The sequence below is a fragment of the Canis lupus genome, chromosome X (assembly GCF_003254725.2).
Source record: "Canis lupus dingo isolate Sandy chromosome X, ASM325472v2, whole genome shotgun sequence".
In the NCBI taxonomy this organism is placed as follows: domain Eukaryota; kingdom Metazoa; phylum Chordata; class Mammalia; order Carnivora; family Canidae; genus Canis; species Canis lupus.
In genome coordinates, this window is record NC_064281.1 from 102,411,543 (window position 1) to 102,437,883 (window position 26,341).

General features: G+C 39.2%; 1 protein-coding gene across 12 annotated transcripts in view; it reads right to left on the minus strand.

Annotated features, from left to right (window-relative positions):
- Nucleotides 1–26,341, minus strand: part of ENOX2 (ecto-NOX disulfide-thiol exchanger 2) — a 282,694-nt gene that overhangs the window by 200,838 nt on the left and 55,515 nt on the right. For 4 of the 12 annotated variants that reach the window (XM_049107620.1, XM_025431173.3, XM_049107619.1 and 1 more), the window contains exon 3: nt 2,602–2,686. The exons of the other annotated variants lie outside the window; for them this stretch is intronic. The gene's annotated coding sequence lies outside the window, so the exon portion shown is untranslated. The remainder of the gene's footprint in view (nt 1–2,601; nt 2,687–26,341) is intronic. 12 annotated transcript variants of the gene reach the window in all.

The window sequence follows — 26,341 nt, forward strand, 5'->3', positions numbered from 1 at the left end:
ATCACTTCCATGGGAAGTCTTTCCACCTTCTCTATCCTCCACATCTCAGGTTCTATACTCCTGCTTGGTATTCTATTACACTCTGATAATCACCCATGACAATACTTAAACTTTATTTTAACTGTCTGTTGTCTCACTTACTAGACCATAACTCATGAGCCCTGAATCAGTCCTGTCTTGATTCTTAAAATTTTCATCCAGCAAAGCACAGTACCTGGCACATAGCAGGAATTTGACAAATATTTGCTGAATATACCAGTGATGGATACATAAATAGATAGCCAGATATAAGTATATTAATGTGTTGATCAAATTCTACACAGTGCAAGGTAATCATTTTTAAAAGTATATTAGATAACATGAAGGTCTGTGTCTGTGTGTTTCTTTAAATTTGATGGTGATGGAGTATACTACTCATGTGTTTATGGAGAGGGAGGGACTTTCTAAGAACACAAATACGAGTATGCCTAAATAATTCCTGAGGAGTCATAATTTTTCAGATTTTTGCCTTTTTGCTCAAACTGCTTCCATCCATGTTTCATTTAGTCTTACAACCTCTAAGCAAAGTAGATAAGGACAAATATTATCACTGTCATTTTTCTGGAGGGGAAATGGACTGAAAAATGAAGTGAACTTGCCCAACTGCAAATGGTACCACAATATCCAAGCTGATGCTCCAGCTACTAGAATAGTGTATCCTAGTAAGATCACAAGTACTATCACAATCTTTTTAGAGCTGTAGCAAGAAATAAAAGCAAATATCAGGCAGAAAGGAAGTCCTTAATTCATAGGGACTAATCTGCTTTTGCAGGCTCTCAAAAAGGAAATCTAGTTTCTGCTTTTGCAGGCTCTCAAAAAGTTACTTATTGAACTAGCACATACAAGGTGGGATATTAGGACTGGGATGGAAGTTTACTTTTCATTTAAGTTGATAAAGTCTTGCATTAACATTGGTCATTTAGTTCAGTAGAAGAAATCAGCAGGCTGATAAGATGAAATGCATTTAACAAGAATGATTGAGATTTCAGCTAGAAGAATTAAGTATGATATTTTTCGAACTATAATAAGAAAAAAAGTTGGGTCTGATTCATTTTCATAATTAAGACCATGTGGAAAATAACACTGAGATTAAAACATTGATATTATGTGAGCTCCTTGTTGAGCCTTATAAATGATTTGGTTTGATTACTGGTACACGAAAGCATAGGAATGAGCTGTTCCCCTCCATATTTCTTTTCCTTAAAGAAATCAATACAACTCAGTAGGGTGTTTTCAAACATAGGAAGCAAAGTAGGTGCTGCTTCCAAAGCAGTTTTCTGAGAGTCAGATATGAATAATATTTTATTACATTTGCAGCCTCACATGACGTCTTTCCACCAAAGAGCTCAAGGACCTCACAGGAACAACCGCTTCCCTGGAGCTTGATCAGCAGGGATCCGTGGGAGGTGCCTTTGTCCAGACATGGAAGGCAATGGAAACCTTCTCAGACATACTGGAGGAGATCATGCATCCCATTTTCCTTAGCTTTATTAACCTGCTCTCACTGGCAGGCAATTTTCAAACTCTAAAGGAAGATTTCAATGTTAAAAATAAATCTACGTGTTTACAGTATTTATTGTAACAAATAACAACGTGCACCCCTTTATTCTAGCCCTTCTAGTTTTACCCTGTCTCTAAGGTACTGGCTAATACATTTTTTTTCAGCTCTCTCTCTCTGATGGGATACTTGTTGCTCCTCTGTGCTTCAGAAATACGTCAGTAACACAAACCAAAGTTGCCTATACCTCAAGAACTGACATAACAGGATAAATATTAGGGCAGGGTACCAGAATCACAATAATTGCTTTAATTAAATGCCTACCATATGCCAAACCCTGTATTATCACATATGTCACATGCACTATCTCATTTCAATTCTCCCACAAACTATCAGAAAATATTACTATTGTCCTCATTTTGTAGGAGAGGAATTTGAATATCAGCTCATTAATTTATTTACCCAAGATCTCACAGCTAAGTAAATGGCAGGCTCAGGATTTAAACCAAGGCTCATCTTGTCCCAGCGTCATTTTTCTATGCCACACTGCCAAACTGAAACAAAATTAAGTAGTCTAAATATGGTGTCAGGTGGTATGCATGCCTGCAAGCAGAAGAAATTCCAAGTTTTCAGATATTTTATGGCTGAAGAGATGTTGCAGAACCAGAACTTGTTGGGAGTAATGGCTAACACTTGTTGAGGGCACAGTACAGGCACTGTTCTTTTTTTTTTTTTTTTTTTTTTTTTTTTCAATTTTTATTTATTTATGATAGTCACAGAGAGAGAGAGAGAGAGGCAGAGACACAGGCAGAGGGAGAAGCAGGCTCCATGCACCAGGAGCCCGACGTGGGATTCGATCCCGGGTCTCCAGGATCGCGCCCTGGGCCAAAGGCAGGCGCCAAACCGCTGCGCCACCCAGGGATCCCAGTACAGGCACTGTTCTAAGAGTGTCACAGGCATTGACCCATTTAATCCTTACAGTAACCCTACTAAGTAAAATATGTGGTATTTTAATGCCCAATGCAAAGATGAAAAAACTGGCACTAAAAAGTGAAATGACTTACTCAAGGTCACAAAGGTGGGAAGTGGTGGAGCTAGAATCCAAATCCAAGCAGTCTGGCTCCAGAGTATACACGCTTAATCACAACACTATATTAATGAGAAATTGGTTGAGATTAGGAATTGTCCCAAGGGAAAAAAAATAATCACACAGTTTTAGAGCCAGAAAGAACCTTAAAGATTATTTGGTCCAAACTTCTTATCTTACCAATGAGAAAACAGAGGCAGAGCAAGTTTAAACTGGCTTGCCTAAAGTCACATGGTTTACAGGTAGTTTGAGACTGCATTACAGCCCATGTCCTCTCAACCCTAGTCACACATTTGTTCCATTCTACCACATTATGCTCTTCCGGATACACTCATATAGTAATATAGGAGTAGAATTAAACTGCCTTTTGTGAACCTGCACCTGAGCTACTGAACACGACTGCAGAAAATTCACATAGCTGAGTGGATGGGCTTTATTTTCATTTAAAGTATTCATGATCACAAACCTCAACTGAACACTCATCTCTGCCCCGCAATGCTACTTCTGCATTAAACTTGCTTTCCTACCCTTCAAAGTGACTATGATATATCTTCACCTCTCTCCTCAATCCTTCCACATCTTTCCCATTCTTCTCTTGCTTCCTGCTTTTTGCTGATGATCTTGCCTTATATTTTGTGGAGAAAACAAAAGCCATCAGAAAGAGCTCTCTCATCTTCCCACCACCAAATCTACACACACACTGACCTACATCCTTATCTATTCTTTCTCTTCTGTCTTGCTGAAGTGGAAGGAGCATCCCCCAATGCCATCCTCTCTTGCCTGCTCAAAGACTTTGCTCCTGCTGATATTCCATTTCTTCTGCATCATCATTTTTCCCCTTTCTACTGGAAGTCAGCCTTTCAAAATCCTGTATTTCCCAACCATCAGTAAATCCTGCCTTTTGAATTTTCCCATTTCTTTTCATCTTTGCTACCATCATTTTTTAAAAAGATTTATTTATCTGAGAGAGAGAGAGAGCATAAGCATAGGGGGAGGGACAGAAGGAGAGGGAGAGAGAATCTTGAACAGACTTCCCACTGAGCACAGAGCCTGACACAGGGCTTGATCTCACAACCCTGAGATCATGACCTGAGCCGAAATCAAGAGTCAGACACTCAATCGACTGAGCTACCCAGGTGCCCTATAGCTAACATCATTTTTATCCAAGTCAGCACTTTCTCTTACCTAGATTACTGCAAAAATTAAATAGCTGAATTAGCTCTTGTGCTTCCATTCTTATCCACCTTTCACTCACTCTCCACAGGCAGTTGAAGTAGTCTTTATAAAAAATATAAAACAATTCATATAACTCCTGTGCTTAAGATCTTTCTATGGATTCCCACTGCTTTTAGAATAAAATCCAAACTTCATAAGGTCTATAAACCTTGTTTGATGTGGCAACGTTTACTTCTCCCAACCCTATTTCATGCCATGTTCCCTTTCCGTCAACTATGCTGGGTTTCCCTCTTCCTGCTACATACAGAGCTTTTCTTGCCTTAACCTGTGCTTGCTGTTTCCCAGGCCATTTGTGTGACAGACGCCTTCTCCTTCATCACACCTCAGCTTGAAATGCATCTTTTTTTTAATAAATTTATTTTTACTGGTGTTCAATTTGCCAACATATAGAATAACACCCAGTGCTCATCCCATCAAGTGCCCCCCTCAGTGCCCGTCACCCAGTCACCCCCCACCTCCTGCCCACCTCCCCTTCCACCACTCCTAGTTTGTTTCCCAGAGTTAGGAGTCTCTCATGTTCTGTCTCCCTTTCTGATATTTCTCACTCATTTTTTTCTCCTTTCCCCTTTATTCCCTTTCACTATTTTTTATATTCCCCAAATGAATGAGACCATACAATTTTTGTCCTTCTCCAATTGACTTATTTCACTCAGCATAATACCCTCCAGGTCCATCCACGTCGAAGCAAATGGTGGGTATTTGCCATTTCTAATGGCTGAGTAATATTCCATTGTATACATAGACCACATCTTCTTTATCCATTCATCTTTCGATGGACACCGAGGCTCTTTCCACAGTTTGGCTATTGTGGACATTGCTGCTATAAACATCGGGGTGCAGGTGTCCCGGCGTTTCATTGCATCTGTATCTTTGGGATAAATCCCCAGCAGTGAAATGCATCTTTTCAGAGAAACCTTCCTTCCATAATATCTAAGTAGGTCTTGGGATACCTGGGTGGCTCAGTGGTTTAGTGCCTGCCTTTGGCTCAGGGCATGATCCTGGAGTTCCAGGATTGAGTCCTACATCGGGCTTCCTGAATGGAGTCTGCTTCTCTGTCTGTGTCTCTGCCTCTCTCTCTCTCTCTCTCTCTCTCTCTGTCTTTCATGAATAAATAAATAAAATCTTAAAAAGTTATCTAAGTGGGTCCTGCCATTTTTTTCCCTTCCGTAGCTGTATGTCCTTGCACTTACCACCATTAGTAAGAATTTTATATATGTACTCATTTATTTCTGTTATTACTGTGGTTTTTACAATATTTAACAGAGTATCTGGCACCAAGCAGTTACTCAATACATTTTTGTTGAATTATGAAATGAATTAATGAATCTCTGGATCCCATTGAAAAATACACAAAATAATGATCAAATGAGGAGAGACAGAGTCCTTAGAATAAACCAAAAAAGGAAGAATCCAAGAGGTCAAGAGTTCTTTAGGTCCTCTACAATGACTGATATATTCCTAGCAAATAAAGATAGCCTCCATGGGGGAAATAATTCTGACTTCTCTAGGAAAAGAATCTGGCTGGTTTCATGATCCCAAACATTTTGTCAAATTGTAACCAGCAGATTTTGACTTCCTTCTTGAAGATCTCTTTCTGAATGAAAGAAAAAAATAATCTGCAAAGTTAACCCAGATGAGGGACAGGACCTTGAAGATGATAACCATTTAAGGCTCCCTTTGTCAAATATGTTTCTTCTCACTATACATGCTTGAACAGAAAGTGGGAGTTAGATTTTACTTGGTTATTTTTACCTTGAGTCATTTATTCCTCTGCTAAGTAGTTTATTGATTCTTCAACATCAGTTTAGAGCTGGAGTTTACAGTATTCCCATCAGAAACCTTATAGTGCTCAAAATAAACAGTGGTTTATTCTAAGGATGTCTTACCCAAACAATACCATGTCAGCTGTTGAAGCTGTAACTCAGGAAAACAAATGCACCTAAAAGTAAAACTAAATATAGATATCCTCTTATACATACACAGTTGGGACATGACTTTTCTAAGCAAAAAATAAGAGAAAAAATCTATAATATACAGAAAATTCAGTAGTATAAGGAGTCTAATAAGGAAAATGATAGAATTCACTATAGCATACTACCTCCTACAAATATTCTATAATAGTTATTTTAGACAGGAAGCACAAGGTTGCCAAATGTTCTTGTTCTACATTTCCTGTACTAGTTTCACATCCTAGCCTAGTATTAAAAATATTGCCCATGATATTTTGCTTCCTGACTTCTAGAGTGGGAGCCTCCAAAACCTGCCTATAAACCTTTTGGGATTCAAATTCCAACTTTCATCCTGTAGAAAGCATATCTGCCTACACACACCACCCCCTTCTAGCAAAACGTTGGTTATGCTCAGATGCTTATGGGATTAGGAGTGAGGAAGTCTTGAATTACGTATCTAAGTATAATCTATTAACTGATGGGCCAGAGAAACACAAGAAAGACACAAATATTTTAACAGTTTCATCCCCAGGTGTAAGTATTCAGGTATAATGACACATATAAAGAACACAAAATTTCCTTTTCATCCTAGAAGGAGGTATTAAACTTTCTTGAGTCTTATCACTGCACATTGAAAATAACTGCTTTATACATTGATTTGGAATTGTAACTCATCTGAGACACTTAGGGATTCCCCAAAATGCACCAGAATTCAGGCATATATGATATTATTATTACTTTCCATTCCTTTTCTCTGATTTCTTCATAATTGTTTATCCTGATACAGCCCTGTGTTCTTTAAGGGACTATGGAAAAGGCCCCAGCATCGTGGGTAGTCTTTCAAAACTGCATAACCAGGCAGAGTCATTCATTCAACAAATATTTACTGAGTACCTGCTAGGTACTAGGCACTGTTCTAGAAGCTGGCATAACAAGCCCACAGAGACGCACCAGTTCAAATGAGTTTAAAAGAATAACAGGATAGAAGGCCTTCTGATTTCTAAGGCTGTTCCTTTTTTGTTTTTAATCAGGCAATGGAACAGCAACCATAGGCTATCCATTACAGGTAAGATGTCAAATGGGGAGCCTCTTCTTTAGGACAACCTGACTTTGGCTTCCCTCCTTTCTACTCCCAGCATAGCACAGCTCAGGACCCAGGGAAAGGAGGTCTGAAAAATGAAGGCAATTTTATTCTGAGTAACTAAGGCAAATGGAACACTTTCTAAAGGCAGGCCCTCCAAACCATCCCTGCCCTGAGCCTGGGTCTCCACCGCCATTTGCTTTGCATCTTGGGTTTAATAAGGTCCTTCTTCACCTTTTTCTTCCCATTACTCCCATGCAGCACAATCATGCAGTTCACATATATAATGATCTTTACTCTGGTAGGAGGAAAGCTTAAATTTCTATACAGATCATTTATTCAACAAATATTTAGTGAGGACCTACTGTGAGCCAAGCATAGCTCTTGGTATGGGGGATATAGCAGTAAACAAACATGATCAGTACTACTCTGATACAGTTTACAATTTAAATGGAGGTTGTTAAGGTAAGTTGCACTTCATTTTGTAATACACACGTAGCTCTAGTTCAGGTGATCACACAGTCCCTTGTTGTTCCTCCTTTCTCTAGCTTCTACTCTAGCGCCCAACCTTTGCATCTATGTGTTCTTGCTGCTTTTGATGTTTCTGTCCTCCACTTCTATGCCTAAGTCTCACCTAAATGCTTGCTTTCTGTCAGCTGCCTCCACTGCCCTCTCAGTTCCTCAGTCACAACTCCCAGTAGTTGCGACTATCTCTAATGAACAAAGTTCACCTTGCAATGGTAGCCCACCTTTCTTAGATCCTGGTGACAGTGATTTGACCAAAATGACCAGGGCATTCACTGGGCTCTGGCTTCTCATCTTGGAAATCTCTGATTAGCCTTTCCCTAGCCTCTTAGTTGAGTCTCCCACTCCATTTACAAATACTTCTTTTCCTTTATTCCTCTGTGATCTTTTCTTTTTGTTTACTTTGTACCTCTGTTTTTTCCTGACAAATATTTCTCAACGAAGTTGGAAAAGGAAGATAGTTTGATAATACAAAAAAGTATGGCCCAATTTAAATAAATCTATTTTTTAAAATCTGGATTGTCAAAGATAATTTGAAAAAGAAAGCTTCTGGGGCCAGGTACCATGTCTTCATAAGACTCTGATCTCATATACACACAGTTGCTTCCTGTGGAATTTCTGCAAGCTGTTCTTTAAAATAATTCTGCTGTGTGTTTCTGAGTTCTAATGGGGTTTCAACATTTTGAAAACATAGGAGCAAACAGGAAAATCTTAAATGTGATTGCTCAGTAGTCAAATAAAATGTTATAAGAAAATTTTCCACTTTTTCCAACCCTCCAATTTTTTTCCATCTCATCTGAAATACAAAACAAGTTGAAAATATTTCAGCCCAAAGGGTAATTTTATGAAAGATAAACACCTAGGAACAGAGGCTTATAACGAAAGTGTCTGTTCCAAGCAACACTAATGTAATTCAGTAGTTTATAAGGCCATTCCTGCCAATCAAAATCTAGAAAAGACAATTTCCTGTTTGTGGAAATAGATGTGATACTGAACAGAACCAAATTAGATTGCAATTAACTTAGCAAAAAACCTGATACACTAGACTCAGGTTAGCTAAAAGAATTTTGCTACATTTTAACATATTTGCATACTAGTTTAATAAAATTAAGATTTCCAAGAGAATTCTCATCCTAGGGATTGGGGAGGGGAAATTGAATGAGTTATATAGAAAAAAGCTATATAGTAAAAATAGCAATCATTCACTGAGAGTTTACTATGTGTAGGGCACTATGTGAAGTACTTTATATATATTTTCTCATTTAATTCTCACCATAATTTTAACAGGTGAGTGTTATTTCAGTTTTACAGATGAGCAACTGAAGCTCAGAGATTAATTTAGATGTGTAAATTCACACAAGTAATAAGGGGTAAAATCCAGACTCAGACCTACTCCTATCTGTTAGGCTATGTTGCCACTCATGATATATATAACAGACGTATCTATATAATATATACTTATATATATATTTATAACAGATAAATCTTAAGTGAATTAGCTAGGCATGAAGCAGCATCACCAAATAGAAAAAGAACTTGATCAGGAGTCCTGAGACCTGCATTCTACTCTAGGCTCTGACACTAATTAATTATAAGACTTCAGATGAGTCATTCAACATCTCTGGGCCTAGTTTCCTCATCTATAAAACAAGGAGATCAAGCTATAAGTTCTATAACATTCCATTTATCCCTGACATTCTATTACTCTACTGACATAAGTTATATCATTTGTATTACCATGAATGTTTCACCTTTGGGGATAATGTACAATGAAAGCAATGTAAGGAATAGATTCTGCTAAAAAGTGTATCCCTGACACAAGCAGATCTGCTAGAAAAAGAGAGAAGATTTCAAAAGGAGGACTTTTTTGTGTGATTGCAAATGGTGCTGCCAGCACAGTCTTTGAACTCTCCTTCACCATCAGCCAAAGAGAGACTTCAGTTAATCTTCACTAAAGATGACAGTCTGCAAGTATTTGGACCTCCAGGTCGAGGCTAAGTTGGCAAGAACTAAATAGAGAGAAAACCATTTTACAGGGTCACTGCTAAGCCCAGAATCATGGAATTTCTGAAGAAAGTGTTTATGGGTGACTAAATCAAAGGCCTCAGGTCAATAAAAATGGTTCTAATAATATAAGCCTCATATATTGTTTCTGAAATATCACTGGTGCTTTTAGTAAAGTTAAATTGAGAGGCTAGCTGTGAAACTTAAGTGGACCACAGTTAGTGAATTCCCTTCTCTAGGGGATTGAGCATGTGGGAATTTTATAAAAACTTCACATAACTTTGGCAAGACACATTGGATCACAATCAGTGGAGATGGACTCTGATTTATTATCCTTTGTACAATACACAATGCCAAACTGATTTGTAAGTCTCCAGAAAGAAGGGACACATTCAAAGACTCAGCTTTCTACAGGGATTCCAGCCAGTTTGAGAAGCAACTGATTGAAAAGTCTTAGGTTTTTATGTTTGTATTTCTCTAGAGCCACTCTTGACTAGCTTCTCTCTGCCCCTTTGCCTTCCTGGGTGACAACCCACTGTCATTTCTGCCACAGGAAGTGATGATAAGCCATACTCCTAGCTGCCTTTCCAATTCTCTCAAGAGCCACTGAGCAAAGGAGGTTAATGATAGTGTCTTCTCACTTCTACCACTGACAGTAATGGGATTCCTAAAGAGCTCATTTTTCTCATGAAATACTTTATTTTAGAAAGTTAGTCAAAAAAAAGGAAAGGGAAGGCTGAGTGAGAGGGAGATAGGGTTAGGTAGTTATCTGTATCTGTGGGTTATTTTCCTGATGGCATGTATTTTTAAATTAAATGAAACCCTTTGTGCTCCAGGTGAGGATGCTATATGAATCACAGATGGCTTTTGTAATTGGCCAATATTAGAAATACAAAGTTATCTGAATGAATAAATGACATTATCATAAGATTGGAAAAGGAAGAACCATATGGCAAGTTAATACAAAGAATTATTAAGATAAAGATGAAAGAGTTGGAATTTGAAAGTGGGTACTAAATTCATTTGGATTATAAACTGTTGTGATTAGAAAAGAGAACACTGGAGGCTAATCAATTTTCATTAATGGATTTCTTTTGACCTTGTCCAGTGATTTCTGAATTTATTCTTGCAATAAACCCTTGAAATGGCTTCTCTCCATTTGATGGACCAGAGCATTTGTTTGTACTTCACCCAGGCTGAAGCTAGTCCACATAGTAACAGAAGTAAAGCCTGTCCAACTGTGAGGTTTGAATACCCAACTAAGTCCACAAAAAGCCTAGAAAGGGCATGGCTGCTCACTAACTAGTAGATGTACCAACTTATATTCATATAATTTTAGAGTTGAAATGGGTCTTTGAGTTTATCTTACTCTTAACATGTATTATTAGTTTATCTTACTCTTAACATGTATTATTACTCTTAACTGTATTAGGAGGTAGTCATAATAGGATTATATGAGGATGAAAGGAGGTATGTGCAAAGTGCCTCGCACATAGTAGGTACTTAAAATACGTCAATTTCCTTCCTATTCTCCATGTCTAAGTCTTCTCTTATCCAGGTGCAAAATCAAAGTTTCTAACTTTTCTTAATATGACAGGTTTTCCAGCCCCTGACCATCTCTGTTTTATTCTAGTTGGTCAAGTATTTTTCTTAAGATGTAGTACCTGGGATAGAAAGTATTATTCCAGAGGTGTGACCCATGTATGCCATGAGAGTAGAGCGGGACTTCAATCTTAAGGTTCTTTAATCTTGGGAAGATACAGCTCAGCTAAAGGCATATGTGGGCAAGGCAGGGGTTAGGTGTATTCTCTTATCACCATGATTTTTTTTTTGCTTATTGATTTCCTTTTTCCTGGCCCACAGGCTAATGAGTGATCGATTCCATCAAAACTTCAAGTTACTTATTGAATCAGAGCAGTTGTACTGGCCAGATCCAGTAGCTCTTTCCTGGGACTCTGCTTTCTTAGCAGGTTGTGAAGCATAATAATGCAGCGAATCTAATTCCTGCCACTTATACTGATGGGCATTACTGCCAAAGTGTCTCTTCCAATTCATTTTATGTGGTTGCTTTCCTAAGTAACTTATTGAATTAAAAAGATAATAATTTTGGGCAGCCCAGGTGGCTTAGCGGCTTAGTGCCACCTTCAGCCCAGGGTGTGATCCTGGAGACCCGGAATCGAGTCCCACATCGGGCTCCCTGCATGGGGCCTGCTTCTCCCTGCCTGTGTCTCTGCCTCTCTCTCTCTCTCTCTCTGTGTGTCTCTCATGAATGAATAAATAAAATATTTTTTAAAAAGATAATAATTTTAATCTTGTTGGTTAGTACTGATTAAGCACCTCCAGGCATGTAGAGAGATAGAGCATATGATTTGAAAGTATAAGGCTGGAGTTCAGTTTCCACCTTTCCAACTTCCTGAAGGCAGTACAGAATACTGAGAAGATCACTAAGCAAGAGTCATGGCACTTGAGATAGTACCCTATGTATGCTGCTAACTTACTATATGATCCTGGGTAAGTCATTTAACCTATTTGGATCATAGTTTCCTCCTCAGTAAAAGGAGAGCGTTGGATTAGACAATTTGTAGTGTTTCTTCTGGATCTAAAAATATATAGTTCTATTTTGTGCCTTATGGATAATTTAAAAACTATATTTTCCCACACCATATTTATCTTTTTAATCAGTTATTGCTGAGGACCAGCCCAGACAAAATGAGATTTTTAAACAATGTTTGTAACTTAAATAGAAAACTGAAACAGTTGAATATTTATTCCCAATCTCTTGCTTATATAATTTTAAAGCAGTTAATGAAATTGTGTTTTATAGAGATTATCGTTATATAGCCAAGCTGAAGGGGAGAACTCAACATCTGCAGCTGAGGTACAACAGAGACAGCTGCATTACGCAAGAATGTTTATAATGTATTAACCATAGGAAATGGCTTGGAACCTGATCTTGAGTAGACATTACATTCCTCATAGCTCCACTTAGTATTATGCTGTGAGAATATCTAAGAATATACATCACCCATCACCTTGTGTCAGTGATCATAAACATGTCATAAGCATGTTTAGAATTTCTGTTATTAATTTAAATCTTAAGGTAGTAATCAAAACTACTATAGAGCAATGCCTTTTTATTCTTGGTGCATATATAAAGTAATTGGTTTATGAGAAATTTCCAATGTGCAGGCTGATCTTTTAGATAGGCTACCCTCTTTTTTTAACAATCTTCAAGAAGATAGTCTATGAAAGCTGTTACTCTACTTGTATTAAATTTATAGATATATTACCCATAGAAGTCTTGAGAAGAAACATTGCTGGTTATACTTAATAATAAAAAAATCCCATAAAATACTGATAAAATTTGTGGGTTTTAGCTTCTAACTCAAGAAACACCATATTGAGTCATGGGCTGTGAATTCTGGTATCTGAACTCTGACAATGGCATCACAGGACCATTTTAGAGGAGAATACAATCCTTTCCCTGTATGATCATGTTCTTGAATGTTAAGAATGTTTAATAAAACACACACACACACATGCTGTTAGAGTGGGAATACCTACAGTATTTTAAAGAGTATATCCTATTTGCTATCACCTATTTATCCTTTTTAGACTAAAAAGGCAGCACACATGAACACAAGAAAACTATGAAAAACTTCAGTTTTTCAACATTTTGGCATTCTTGTTAAATTAACGCAATAGCTGAAAGATAAAACCAAAATAGTGGGGGAAGGGGAAACCTTGGCTCACCACAGCATCATTTATGCTGATACTTCTTTTTTTATGTTGATATTTCTAAAGGTCAGAAGAATTTAGGTCCAGGCTCACTTCCCATCATTAATTCACTCCAATGTGACATTCCTTCCATGATGATGTGATCTCCCAATTACCTTCTCCGTGACTAGAGGGGAAGGAACAGCAGAATTTCCAAAGGCCGATGTCATAACGCTGCTTTCCCCAGATGGGATTCTTGGTGTTATCCCTGAACTATGACAGAGAGGCCACTACACAGCAGATGGTAAGAAAAGAGGACCAAAGTTTAAATTAACAACCATCACCACCAACATTAAGCCTCCCTTTGAAACAACAGGAACTGTGAAATCTGAGTCTACATTTCAGTTGGAAGGTCAACAAAGCAGGGCCTTCTTAAGGGAGACAGGGTTTACTGCCTTTCTTAGCATAAATACACCAAGCAAGAATACATCAAGCAGAAGATAATAGTGCATCCCTAATTCAGTAATTGTCATAGGACTCTTTCCTTCTCCTCAATTAAACAGTTAACAGGGAGCTGGGATTCATACAAAGAAATTCACTCCTCCTCCCTCTTTCCCAGTTTGATTTATGCATAGCCCCTGGAGACGCAAATCAATGTCTTCATAGACCAAAAGCCCCAGCTGTTTTGGAAAACCTAAGACAAAGCTTAACTAAGGTTCACGCCTGCAAACACAAAGCCCCCATAATTACTAAGCTGAGTATTACAAAGCTGGCTTCTCAATCAAGGGTCTAAAGCCAACCTTATTGCCTCTCTCATTCCCAGCCAGGCTGGCCTGAATACACCTATAGTGCTAATTTAGTACTGCCTGAGGCATTGTGGATTCTGGGTAGATGGATACCTTAAGCAAAACTGAAGAAGAGATAGAGAACTGTAGAGATTTAAAACCACAGTTCATCATTTATTAATATTAGAAGCACTGGAAATCTGTGAAACTCCATTTCTTATAGGCCTAAGTTCTTTGGTTTATTTGTTCTTTTCTTTTTTGGTGGTAAAAAATCAGAAAATGACATGACAAATTTAAAGAAAATTCTAAAAGATACTTCGTACCCTCAATTCTGCCTTAAATGAACAAAAGACAAGCCTCTCCTCCATATTCCACCTCTTGGAAACATGGCCAGCACTCACTCACTATTCCCACTTCCTCTCCTCTTATCCACTCCTTAATCACTCCATTCTGTCCACACCATTCTACTGAAACAACCCTTGCAAATGTCACGGATAGTCTTTATTGCTAAAGCCAGTGACCACTTTTCAGTCCTTATTCTTTCTTGCTATAGCATTTAACTCTGCTGACCACGAAACTCTTGAAACTCTTCCCTTGCCTTCTGTGAACCCCACCCCCTGCCTCACTCTCCAGATTCTCTTTCTCAATCTCCTTCATGGACTTCTCTCCCTCTACTCACTTCTCAGATGCCAGTATTTCACTTTATGCTTTTCTTCTTATTCCACAACTACAAATTCTTAATCTACACATCATAAGGCTTCACTGATGTGCTTCAAGAGGTCAATGAAGCTCATAAAATTGTGGGCAGAATTGTATATATAAATTTTATGGGGAGAGGATCTATAGTCAGATAACTAAAGGAAGTCTAGGGCCAAATAAAGTATAAGGGCAAATGATCCTCATGGGGATCCTATAATTCAAATCATAACTCTATATAGGCTGAGAACTCTGATATCTATATCTCCAGTCCAGATTGTTTTTGGGACGGGCATCCCCTGGTACTTCAAATTTAACCCCTTATTCTTACTCAATAATCTGGCTTTCTCTTACACATTCTCCATGTCAGTAAACAGCACACAACCTGCCTAGCAGTTCAGTACAGAAGACTGGAAGTTATCTATAGTCTTCCTTATCACTTGTTCTCCACATCTAGCAACCAAGTCCTATGGACTCTACCTCCTATCTCAAATGTGAACACTTTATTTCATCCTAACTATCATCATCTCAGCTCAGGTAGATTATGCAACAGCCTCCTTACATATCTATCTAACTCCAGTCAACTCTCCAGCTGCAGATAGTGAGCCTTCTTTTTTTTTTAAGAGGGGGGGGAGGGGCAGAGTGAGAGAGAGAATCTTAAGCTGGCTCCACACCAAGCAAGGAGCCTGACACGGGACTCCATCCCACGACCCCAAGATCATGTCCTGAACTGAAATCAAGAGTTGGACATTCAACTGACTAAGCCACCCAGGTGTCCCTAGAGTGATCCTTCTAAAAGACAAATGTGATCATGTTACTTCCTGGCTTAAAAACTCTTCAGTGACTATTTTATCTCTCTTAGACCACAGAACTTAAAACTCCCTGACATGGCCAAATAAGGCCCTTTATGACCTAGCTCCTGCTTATCTCTATAATCTCATCCATATTCTATAGTCCCCTTAACCAACTCCCTTAACCACCTCCTCTCAACCCTTAACTACTCTATATTCTCTAGGCATACTGAACCATTTTCAGTTTTTGCCTCAGGGATTGCATATACTTTAACATCAGCCTGGAACACTCTGCCCCACTTTGGCTTGGGTAACCTCTGCCAGGACACTATTCCCAGCTACCTAACACTGGATTAGGGGATGCTATGGAAATATATCATTCTGTGTTGTAATTGCCTATTTCTCTGCTTCTCTATTTCCCACAAGGGTTTGGTAAACTATTAACACCTTGAGGTCGGGGGCCATATTGTGTCCTTAGCACCTAGCACAGTGTCTGGCACAAAACAGTTAATAAATATATGATGATTAACTAAATGAATTAATGGACAGATAGCAAATCATGGATGTTGACACTATATTCTTAATTCTCACAACTTTAACCTTTGGCTTAGCATAGGAAACAAAACAATGGACTCCAGAGAAGTCAGCCAATTTAGGCATTAACTCCTTAGGCCTCACTTTCCTCATTTGTATAACTAAGGAAATCTTCTCCATGGTCCCTAATGGCTCTCAGAAATTCTCTAATTCACTGTTTCCTTCACATATCTGATTCTCGTGCCCCAAATTCCACTTCAGGCTCTCCATTCTCTTCCCCAAATGCCCCACCTCCACCCAAATGGCACCATGAAAATCTGGTTTGACATAAGGCCAGTGTGTGTGTGTGTGTGTGTGTGTGTGTGTGTGTGAAAGAGAAGAAGAGGAAGAAAGGAAGTGAGGGAGGAAAGGGGAGAGGAGAAGGGAAAGAAAACATAGTGAGGCAGTTTCTGGACATCCTTCCCTTTCCATTTCTGTCCTTTGTAAGAAATGATTGCTGGTTTCAGAGATCTAATTTTAAGATGTTGACAATATTAAATTACTGTATGGTGACAAAATTCTTAAAATTGTTTAAGAACACTCAGAACAGTAAAAACAAATAAAAAAAAACAGGTAAGGAAAAAGTAAGGGCCCAGTAGACATAAGTTATTTTAAAATAACTTTAAAAAGTGACTTGACACAATTTGGTGAATAAGGCTTACTGAAAGTTTAAAGGAAAGGGGGACATTTCTTTTGAAGTGACATGCAAAATGAACTTTTCTGGTCAAGAGAAGTTGAAGAAGGGGGTGAGGAGCAAGATGGCGGAAGAGTAGGGTCTCCAAATCACCTGTCTCCACCAAATTACCTAGAAAACCTTCCAATCATCCTGAAAATCTATGAATTCGGCCTGAGAATTAAAGAGAGAACACCTGGAATGCAACAGTGAGAAGAGTTCGCGCTTCTATCAAGGTAGGAAGACGGGGAAAAAGAACTAAAGAAACAAAGGCCTCCAAGGGGGAGGGGCCCCGCGAGGAGCCGGGCTGAGGCCGGGGCGAGGGTCCCCAGGACAGGAGAGCCCCGTCCCGGAGACGCAGGAGCTGCACCGACCTTCCCGGGCGGAAAGGGGCTCGCAGGGAGTTGGAGCAGGACCCCGAAGGGCGAGGATGCCCTCGGGCTCCCCGGGACAGTAACAGAGCAACTGCGCGCCCAGGAGAGTGCGCCGAGCTCCCTAAGGGCTGCAGCGCGCACGGCGGGACCCGGAGCAGCTCGGAGGGGCTCGGGCAGAGGAAGAGGCTCCGTGCGGAGGGGGCTGCGCGGTTCCAGGAGCGGCTCGGAGGGGCTCGGGCGGCGGCTCCACGGAGGGGGTTGCGCGGCCCGGGAGCGCAAATCCACCAGCGCAGGCTCCGGAGCACAGCGCGCCGGGACACAGCCCAGGATCCCGCCTCCCCCGGGACAGGCAGAGGCCGGGAGGGCCCAGGACAGCAAGGAAGCTCCTGCCCCGAGCTGAGCAGATCAGCGGCCCCGCCCCAGAGCCTCCAGGCCCTGCAGACGGAGTTCCTGCCGGAGCTGAATCCAGGTTTCCAGAGCTGGCCCCGCCACTGGGGCTGTTCCTCCTGCGGCCTCACGGGGTAAACAACCCCCACTGAGCCCTGCACCAGGCAGGGGCACAGCAGCTCCCCCAACTGCTAACACCTGAAAATCAGCACAGCAGGCCCCTCCCCCAGAACACCAGCTAGACTGACAACTTCCAGGAGAAGCCAAGGGACTTAAAGTACACAGAATCAGAAGATACTCCCCGGTGGTTCTTCTTTTGTTTTGTTTTGTTTTGTTTTGCTTTTTGATTTGTTTCCTTCCCCCACCCCCTTTTTTTTCTCCTTTCTTTTTCTTTCTCTTTTTCTTCTCTTTTTTTTTCTTTTCGTTTTTTTTTTCTTTCTTCCCTTTTTTTTCCTCTTTCTCTTTTCTTTCCTTCTTTCTCTCCTCTCTTTTTCTCTTTTTCCCAATACAACTTGCTTTTGGCCACTCTGCACTAAGCAAAATGACTAGAAGGAAAACCTCACCTCAAAAGAAAGAATCAGAAACAGTCCTCTCTCCCACAGAGTTACAAAATCTGGATTACAATTCAATGTCAGAAAGCCAATTCAGAAGCACTATTATACAGCTACTGGTGGCTCTAGAAAAAAGTATAAAGGACTCAAGAGACTTCATGACTGCAGAATTTAGAGCTAATCAGGCAGAAATTAAAAATCAATTGAATGAGATGCAATCCAAACTAGAAGTCCTAACGACGAGGGTTAACGAGGTGGAAGAACGAGTGAGTGACATAGAAGACAAGTTGATAGCAAAGAGGGAAACTGAGGAAAAAAGAGACAAACAATTAAAAGACCATGAGGATAGATTAAGGGAAATAAACGACAGCCTGAGAAAGAAAAACCTACGTTTAATTGGGGTTCCCGAGGGCACCGAAAGGGACAGAGGGCCAGAATATGTATTTGAACAAATTCTAGCTGAAAACTTTCCTAATCTGGGAAGGGAAACAGGCATTCAGATCCAGGAAATAGAGAGATCCCCCCCTAAAATCAATAAAAACCGTTCAACACCTCGACATTTAATAGTGAAGCTTGCAAATTCCAAAGATAAAGAGAAGATCCTTAAAGCAGCAAGAGACAAGAAATCCCTGACTTTTATGGGGAGGAGTATTAGGGTAACAGCCGACCTCTCCACAGAGACCTGGCAGGCCAGAAAGGGCTGGCAGGATATATTCAGGGTCCTAAATGAAAAGAACATGCAACCAAGAATCCTTTATCCAGCAAGGCTCTCATTCAAAATGGAAGGAGAGATAAAGAGCTTCCAAGACAGGCAGCAACTAAAAGAATATGTGACCTCAAAACCAGCTCTGCAAGAAATTTTAAGGGGGACTCTTAAGATTCCCCTTTAAGAAGAAGTTCAGTGGAACAGTCCACAAAAGCAAGGACTGAATAGATATCATGATGACACTAAACTCATATCTCTCAATAGTAACTCTGAATGTGAACGGGCTTAATGACCCCATCAAAAGGCGCAGGGTTTCAGACTGGATAAAAAAGCAGGACCCATCTATTTGCTGTCTACAAGAGACTCATTTTAGACAGAAGGACACCTACAGCCTGAAAATAAAAGGTTGGAGAACAATTTACCATTCGAATGGTCCTCAAAAGAAAGCAGGGGTAGCCATCCTTATATCAGATAAACTAAAATTTACCCCAAAGACTGTAGTGAGAGATGAAGAGGGACACTATATCATACTTAAAGGATCTATTCAACAAGAGGACTTAACAATCCTCAATATATATGCCCCATATGTGGGAGCTGCCAAATATATCAATCAATTATTAACCAAAGTGAAGAAATACTTAGATAATAATACACTTATACTTGGTGACTTCAATCTAGCTCTTTCTATACTCGATAGGTCTTCTAAGCACAACATCTCCAAAGAAACGAGAGCTTTAAATGATACACTGGACCAGATGGATTTCACAGATATCTACAGAACTTTACATCCAAACTCAACTGAATACACATTGTTCTCAAGCGCACATGGAACTTTCTCCAGAATAGACCACATATTGGGTCACAAATCGGGTCTGAACCGATACCAAAAGATTGGGATTGTCCCCTGCATATTCTCAGACCATAATGGCTTGAAATTAGAACTAAATCACAACAAGAAGTTTGGAAGGACCTCAATCAAACACGTGGAGGTTAAGGACCATCCTGCTAAAAGATAAAAGGGTCAACCAGGAAATTAAGGAAGAATTAAAAAGATTCATGGAAACTAATGAGAATGAAGATACAACCGTTCAAAATCTTTGGGATGCAGCAAAAGCAGTCCTAAGGGGGAAATACATCGCAATACAAGCATCCATTCAAAAACTGGAAAGAACTCAAATACAAAAGCTAACCTTACACATAAAGGAGCTAGAGAAAAAACAGCAAATAGATCCTACACCCAAGAGAAGAAGGGAGTTAATAAAGATTCGAGCAGAACTCAACGAAATCGAGACCAGAAGAACTGTGGAACAGATCAACAAAACCAGGAGTTGGTTCTTTGAAAGAATTAACAAGATAGATAAACCATTAGCCAGCCTTATTAAAAAGAAGAGAGAGAAGACTCAAATTAATAAAATCATGAATGAGAAAGGAGAGATCACTACCAACACCAAGGAAATACAAACGATTTTAAAAACATATTATGAACAGCTATACGCCAATAAATTAGGCAATCTAGAAGAAATGGACGCATTCCTGGAAAGCAACAAACTACCAAAACTGGAACAGGAAGAAATAGAAAACCTGAAGAGGCCAATAACCAGGGAGGAAATTGAAGCAGTCATCAAAAACCTCCCAAGACACAAGAGTCCAGGGCCAGATGGCTTCCCAGGGGAATTCTATCAAACGTTTAAAGAAGAAATCATACCTATTCTCCTAAAGCTGTTTGGAAAGATAGAAAGAGATGGAGTACTTCCAAATTCGTTCTATGAGGCCAGCATCACCTTAATTCCAAAACCAGACAAAGACCCCACCAAAAAGGAGAATTACAGATCAATATCCCTGATGAACATGGATGCAAAAATTCTCAACAAGATACTGGCCAATAGGATCCAACAGTACATTAAAAAAATTATTCACCATGACCAAGTAGGATTTATCCCTGGGACACAAGGCTGGTTCAACACCCGTAAAACAATCAATGTGATTCATCATATCAGCAAGAGAAAAACCAAGAACCATATGCTCCTCTCATTGGATGCAGAGAAAGCATTTGACAAAATACAGCATCCATTCCTGATCAAAACTCTTCAGAGTGTAGGGATAGAGGGAACATTCCTCGACATCTTAAAAGCCATCTATGAAAAGCCCACAGCAAATATCATTCTCAATGGGGAAGCACTGGGAGCCTTTCCCCTAAGATCAGGAACAAGACAGGGATGTCCACTCTCACCACTGCTGTTCAACATAGTACTGGAAGTCCTAGCCTCAGCAATCAGACAACAAAAAGACATTAAAGGCATTCAAATTGGCAAAGAAGAAGTCAAACTCTCCCTCTTTGCCGATGACATGATACTCTACATAGAAAACCCAAAAGTCTCCACCCCAAGATTGCTAGAACTCATACAGCAATTCGGTAGCGTGGCAGGATACAAAATCAATGCCCAGAAGTCAGTGGCATTTCTATACACTAACAATGAGACTGAAGAAAGAGAAATTAAGGAGTCAATCCCATTTACAATTGCACCCAAAAGCATAAGATACCTAGGAATAAACCTAACCAAAGATGTAAAGGATCTATACCCTCAAAACCAATAAACACTTCTGAAAGAAATTGAGGAAGACACAAAGAGATGGAAAAATAGTCCATGCTCATAGATTGGCAGAATTAATATTGTGAAAATGTCAATGTTACCCAGGGCAATATACACGTTTAATGCAATCCCTATCAGAATACCATGGACTTTCTTCAGAGAGTTAGAACAAATTATTTTAAGATTTGTGTGGAATCAGAAAAGACCCCGAATAGCCAGGGGAATTTTAAAAAAGAAAACCATATCTGGGGGCATCACAATGCCAGATTTCAGGTTGTACTACAAAGCTGTGGTCATCAAGACAGTGTGGTACTGGCACAAAAACAGACACATAGATCAGTGGAACAGAATAGAGAATCCAGAAGTGGACCCTGAACTTTATGGGCAACTAATATTTGATAAAGGCGGAAAGACTATCCATTGGAAGAAAGACAGTCTCTTCAATAAATGGTGCTGGGAAAATTGGACATCCACATGCAGAAGAATGAAAGTAGACCACTCTCTTTCACCATACACAAAGATAAACTCAAAATGGATGAAAGATCTAAATGTGAGACATGATTCCATCAAAATCCTAGAGAAGAACACAGGCAACACCCTTTTTGAACTCGGCCATAGTAACTTCTTGCAAGATACATCCACGAAGGCAAAAGAAACAAAAGCAAAAATGAACTATTGGGACTTCATCAAGATAAGAAGCTTTTGCACAGCAAAGGATACAGTCAACAAAACTCAAAGACAACCTACAGAATGGGAGAAGATATTTGCAAATGACATATCAGATAAAGGGCTAGTTTCCAAGATCTATAAAGAACTTATTAAACTCAACACCAAAGAAACAAACAATCCAATCATGAAATGGGCAAAAGACATGAACAGAAATCTCACAGAGGAAGACATAGACATGGCCAACATGCACATGAGAAAATGCTCTGCATCACTTGCCATCAGGGAAATACAAATCAAAACCACAATGAGATACCACCTCACACCAGTGAGAATGGGGAAAATTAACAAGGCAGGAAACCACAAATGTTGGAGAGGATGTGGAGAAAAGGGAACCCTCTTACACTGTTGGTGGGAATGTGAACTGGTGCAGGCACTCTGGAAAACTGTGTGGAGGTTCCTCAGAGTTAAAAATAGACCTGCCCTACGACCCAGCAATTGCACTGCTGGGGATTTACCCCAAAGATACAGATGCAGTGAAACGCCAGGACACCTGCACCCCGATGTTTATAGCAGCAATGGCCACGATAGCCAAACTGTGGAAGGAGCCTCGGTGTCCAACGAAAGATGAATGGATAAAGAAGATGTGGTTTATGTATACAATGGAATATTACTCAGCTATTAGAAATGACAAATACCCATCATTTGCTTCAACGTGGATGGAACTGGAGGGTATTATGCTGAGTGAAGTAAGCCAGTCGGAGAAGGACAAACATTATATGTTCTCATTCATTTGGGGAATATAAATAATAGTGAAAGGGAATATAAGGGAAGGGAGAAGAAATGTGTGGGAAATATCAGAAAGGGAGACAGAACGTAAAGACTGCTAACTCTGGGAAACGAACTAGGGGTGTTGGAAGGGGAGGAGGGCGGGGGGTGGGAGTGAATGGGTGACAGGCACTGGGGGTTATTCTGTATGTTAGTAAATTGAACACCAATAAAAAATTTAAAAAAATAATAAAAAAAAGAGAAGTTGAAGAACTATGGTTACAGAAGTATCTGAAGTTACTGCAAAGCTATGGGAATATGTAACAAAAATAACCAGCACTAAGAATATAATAATGCAAGGACCAGTCCTCTACTGGTCCCTGGGGCAGGAACCAGATGGCCTAAAAGACCAATTCTCATCTCTTAATTTCTTTGATTGATAAGGAAGGATACGCTTCCATTTAGTTCTATAAACAGTGACCCCTTTTCTCCTCTGTGGACAAAGTTGATGTACTACCACTTTTGCCTCCAGATATTAAACTCATATTTAATGGTGCTTAGTAATTATGTATCCAAAAACTTTCACTGACAAAAATGGCCCTGCTTTCATCTATTTGTCTTTCAGTTGCTGCACACAAATGCAGCAGGGAAGTGGGGAATTTAAATGCACAGCAGGCAGTTGATGTATTTCTCCATAAACCGGTCTACATATCATGGCAAGAGTAGAAGCAAAGAAAACCTCAGATGCATTCTTCCCCATAAAGAGACAAATGAAACCAAGGGGCAGAGTAGTAAGAAGGAAAATGAAAGGCTGAAATGAGATTACTAGTGCATACACTTTTAAAAACAAATCAAAAGAACATTATCTTTGCCAACACTGAAGATGGGTTAAACTTTTCTGGTGCAAAGAAAAAAGGGTGTCCACTTTCTAGTCTAAAGAAAACCAATAACATTTGCAACACTGTTAGATAGATGCCATTTCACTTCAGAAGTAGTTACACTTCAGTAGCAGATAGAGTTAGTATGTCATGTAAAGGTTAAGAGGCAAAATAAAAATATTTAGAATAAATGGAAACATACAGAAAAAAAAGAGAGACCCCTAGCTATGCCCACTGTGCCTGCTGATCTTGGATTACCATGGAACTATCCAAATATTATCCTATACAAATTCTAACTATATCTCACATATAAATATACAAATAATTACATTTTGATATATTAATATGTGATAGCCAAGCAGATATCAGAGGGCAGGAAAGCACACATGGGTCACTGGGATAATGAAGTAGAAGGAAATCTCAAGAGACCATAAGAGATCAGGTTGAGAAATCAGAGTCTAACAAAGGGGTCATTTCTTGAAAAATTCTATGTGGGGATACATTCCCACATAGTAATATTTTAACATGCCAGAAGCAGTCCACATAGGAATATTTTAAAATGCAAAGCTAATATTATACATTCAAGTAAGATTTGTTTTTACAGATATGGAATTTATATATTCAGTTTCTTTTTTTTTTGTATTCAGTTTCTTAGAAACATATTTTTAAAATAAAGTGAGGCATCCCTGTATCACCAAGCTTCATGTGGTCTGTTTTTTCTTAAGATTTTATTTATTTATTCATGAGAGACACACAGAGAGAGGCAGAGACACAGGCAGAGGGAGAAGCAAGCTCCGTGCAGGGAGCCCGATGTGGGACTTGATCCAGGGTCTCCAGGATCAAACCCTGAGCTGAAGGTGGCGCTAAACTGCTGAGCCACCTGGGCTGCCCCATGTGGTCTTGCTTTTGATTTTTCTTTCATAGATTTGAATATAGGCATACTGGGTATCCATAAAGCTTAGAATTCCTATTCTGTGGCAGACAGGCAGAGGAAGGAAATCCATATCTCAAAACCAGCAGACTGAGACAATATCCAACAAATCATTGTCCCTATTAAGGAAATAGTTTTATGCCAAAAGGGATGAGAAAACATTTTTGAAACATTTTAAAGGCCTGAGGCTTTTAAAAGAATGTAATAAATGAGAGGTAAGAAGGTCTTTAAAAGTCTCCTAAAAAGGGTGAGTTGTACTGTCTATATTTGGAAAGAAGTGTTTTCACATTTTGGTCAAAAATGAATCTCTGAAGAGCTCAGTGTAAGGTAAGCACTAAGGTCTAGTTTAATGGAGGACAAAGTGTTTTTCACAATATATCTAAGTATTGGTCTGACATACTTAAGATCTACAAATACATAAATTTAAATAGGATTATTTTAAAGAACCCTGGAGTCTGTTCTTCACTGTCCATATATATTAATATACAAGAATACTTTCTGGTTGTATGTGCAGCTGGTGGCTTCTATCAGAATACAGTGTTTAAAAAATGCTCCAAGTTTGTAAAAATATATTATTCTATGGCATAGATAGATCACTTAGATATTAATTCCATTTGTGATAGATGTTTCCTTGAGTCCAGCTATAAGAAATAGTCAAGTTAATGCATTAGCAAAGTGGTATCTATAAGGTGATCTCTAAGAAAAAAAGGCCAGAAAACAGGATCCATAGAAAAATCAGGACTAAAACTCAGACAGCTGCCTATTCTGTTTAACTTAGACATATATTTTAAAGAATAATCTATTTACACTAACAGTATAAAAACCTGAATTAGTAATAGAACACATTTAACCAGCTTTTGTGAAATGAATGCCTTAACTTCTAAGATAAAGGCTCATAGATAATAAACATTTGTTGACTCTGATAAATGCAAACTATTGTCTTGCATTATACAATGTTCAAGAATTCTGTTTTAAGATAAAGGTCACTCTAAGTAAGTCCTAGCTTTAGCATTATTCTAGGGTAGAAAATCAGCTTTTAGTCTGATAAACTATCCAAGTTTCTAACTTACTCAGGCATACCTCTCATACCCTCAAATCATCTAATAATTCCAGTTTCAAATCTCTTCTAAAAATAGTTTGGCCACCCTCTATCTAGAAATGATGATCCAGGTTTCCTGCAACTCTGGGCCTTAAAAATGAAAACTGCACTGTACAATTATTGCAATTAAGAATGACTTTACTGTAGTTCTTATGAACAGAAAAGCCATAGTTCTATTTATCAATGTCAACAAATAAAAATTAATACCTGAAAAAATTAATTTATAAACTCAAAAAGACTGAATTATGCATAATATCAAAATCTATACCACAGTAGATACATGGCCCTATGAAAATCCATCCATTTCAGGGATCCCTGGGTGGCGCAGCGGTTTAGCGCCTGCCTTTGGCCCGGGGCGCGATCCTGGAGACCCAGGATCGAATCCCACGTCGGGCTCCTGGTGCATGGAGCCTGCTTCTCCCTCTGCCTATGTCTCTGCCTCTCTCTCTCTCTCTCTCTCTGTGTGACTATCATAAATAAATAAAAAACAAAAAAACTTTAAAAAAAAAAAAAAAAAAAGAAAATCCATCCATTTCAAAATGAAGGGCAAGGACAGGATGTACTTGTCCTTCATTATAACAAAGTCATCCCTAAGGCAGAAAAAAATGTGCAGAGCAAAAAGAAAAAGAAAACCTGTGAAAATTGTGAAAGTAGCCATAGTAAGTCAGTCGGAGAAGGACAAACATTATATGTTATCATTCATTTGGGGAATATAAATAATAGTGAAAGGGGATAG